This window comes from Triticum aestivum, chromosome 6D (genome assembly GCF_018294505.1).
Source record: "Triticum aestivum cultivar Chinese Spring chromosome 6D, IWGSC CS RefSeq v2.1, whole genome shotgun sequence".
Lineage (NCBI taxonomy): Eukaryota > Viridiplantae > Streptophyta > Magnoliopsida > Poales > Poaceae > Triticum > Triticum aestivum.
Genome location: NC_057811.1, coordinates 452,158,602 through 452,161,234, shown reverse-complemented (window position 1 = coordinate 452,161,234; position 2,633 = coordinate 452,158,602). Strand labels below are relative to the sequence as shown.

Here is a 2,633-nt window from a genome sequence, read left to right as displayed (position 1 = left end):
ATATTGGTCAAATGTTTGGTTGGATGAACCCGTCCATTAAACTCGGACGGGGAAGCACAACGAAAGTAGTACAGTCGTACTGCAGTTGTGTAGTATGATCTTGAGCTAATAATTGGCCTCACTAGCTATGAGTAATTCGCAAAGATCTTAGCATTATACACAATCATTTATGAGAAGATTTTTTCTTAGACCTTCAGTTGGATGAATCCGTCTAATAAACCCAGATGGAGTGTACGACCATAGTAGTACAGTTGTACTATAGGTGTTTAGTACAACAATCTTTAGCTAATAAATGTTGTCTTGCCTGAAAGAAAGAAAGAAAGAAAGTCAAACGTACATCAATCCATTCATTTTCCTGGGTAAATACAAGAAATACTCTTCTCCCAAGGGCCAGCTCGCAAGATTCCCCCGAGTAGAAACGCTTGCTTCCGGAATGTGCCTCGTGCCTTCCGCCCAGATGCCCACCGCGCGACTCATCACTGATGTGTGGGGCCCACCGCATGCCCCCTCGCCCCCTCATGTGGCCATCGTGTATATAGGGAACTGGCCTTGCGTCCACCTACAAACCCTGACAATTTACCAATTCCGGCGAGGCTCCTTCCCCAGTAATAGCTGCGACGAGCTACGAGAGGCCATTATGTGTGGCACAAGGGTCCTCACGGACTTCAAGGTTCCTGCGGTGATGCAGAAGGTGACGGAGGCGGTGCTGTGGCCCGAGAATAAGAAGCCCCTGCGGGGGGTGGTAGGTGTCGGCGCTTCATCGGGCTTGGCGGGTGGAGGGGACACAGGATGGACGTCGACAAGGAGTTCGAGGGCGACTCCAGGGACTCGAACCTGGAGCTTGGGTGCGGTGGGGCGGCTGAGAAGGATGACGGCGATGGGGTCGTCGAGATCCGGCCCTTTACTACCGTCAAGAGGTCCCTCTCGCAAGGTATCGACCCCGGGTGGCTTGAACTAGTTTTTAATATGCGTATCATTACCTTCAGCGTATTACCTTTGTCTTGGTTTGTTAGTCTCCATCGTATTTTGGGTCAAAGTTTGACCACATAATTAACTAGTAAAATATTAATGCATGTCATAAAAAAATTATTGTTGGATTCTTATTTGAGTGTAGTTTTATTAGTTAAAATCATGGTAAAAAATAGGAATAAAAAATACCATGATTTACTATTGCATTAAATATTTACTATTTGTGAGAGAAATTTGTCTGTGCTGATCCCTCTTAGCATTGACACTGATCTTCCATTGCAGATGACTTAAACACCATGCCTACTGTTGGTTTTGATGGTCCTTCAGAAAGGCTAGCAAAAAGGAAGAGAAAGAACCAATTCAGGGGTATCCATCTAGCAGGATCTGCTGACTTTGCATCAAACCAACCACTTGTGCCTGCAATGAACTTTGCTGTCCCTGTTGAAGCTCCTGTTCTAGATATGTACTCTGACCAAGGAAGCAACTCTTTTGGCTGCTCTGACTTGGGCTGGGAGTATGACACCAAGACTCCAGATATATCATCCATTGCTCCCAATTCTACCATTGCTGAAGGAGCAAAATCTGCGCTTGCCAAGAATAACACCTACATCTCACTGGTGCCTCCTGTTATGGAGAATAATGCTGTCAATTTCGAACCTTGGATGAGATATCTTATGGATGATGGCATGGATGAGCTAATTCATAGCCTACTGAATTTTGATGTTCCTCAGGATGTCGTTGGCAACATGGACCTTTCGAGCTTCGATGGCATGCCCATCCATGGTGAATTTTTCTGAGGGGTCCAAACCCTGTATACAGGGACAAAGGGTAAGCATTTGCAAATTGCATGTTCAGACTGAGGTTGATAATCTTTTCATTACTCTGAACTTTTTGTTCTGTTATTTCAGGAATAAGACTATGAGAGATTGGGAAGCGCCCTATTGTCAGCTTCAGTTAGCATATGCTTATGTCCAAGCTTAGATGCAAAAAAAAGTTGCATCTCGTGTCTCTTTGTAATTGACCCTTTCCCTAGTTGACTGTCTATGTGGCAGGCATTTATGATGAACCCGTTGTCTTTATCTTGTGTCAACTTTTATGTTGTGGTTACCATTTGTGAATGCGAACAACATGGATTTGTGTCCAGTTTGCTTTAATATGTGCACTATCGTTTTCTCCCTTTAGTTCTGGCTTTTTATTAGTAATAGAAGTAACCTATGTATCTTATTTTTGAGCAGAAGTTTATCTGTTAAATATGGATTTGCCTGGTTGCTGGATCAATTTCTGCTGTAGAGCCGTAGAGGTGTAGTAAGTTTATGATAGTGTGCATCATATTGATGTAGAAGCTGGAGGTTTCAATCTCTTTTCCAAAGAAGGGTGTGGTAAAGCCAAACTGTCCTCTATATTATACCTCTATACTTCACGCTATGGAAAAATATACCAGATTTACTAATCTTTGATAGTAGATGCGTGCTCACACGGAGTCGTTCTTTCTATATGTAGTTCTTTAAACCGATATAGTTCTTACGTAGACATGTAGTGCACCTAATTCATGATTTGAGGGTTCTGTTCCATTTCGACGCATTCTTATAGCAATGCATTATACTGTTCCTCAGCCCCTCTCGATGTGAGAAGCCATGGGAACAATCTATACATTTTCACTTGAT

The 2,633-nt window shown here is 43.3% G+C and overlaps 1 pseudogene; it reads left to right on the top strand.

Moving 5' to 3' along the window:
- Positions 1 to 637: 637 nt before the first annotated feature.
- Positions 638 to 1,891, top strand: LOC123142694 (ethylene-responsive transcription factor 1-like; annotated as a pseudogene).
- The last annotated feature ends 742 nt before the right edge of the window (positions 1,892 to 2,633 follow it).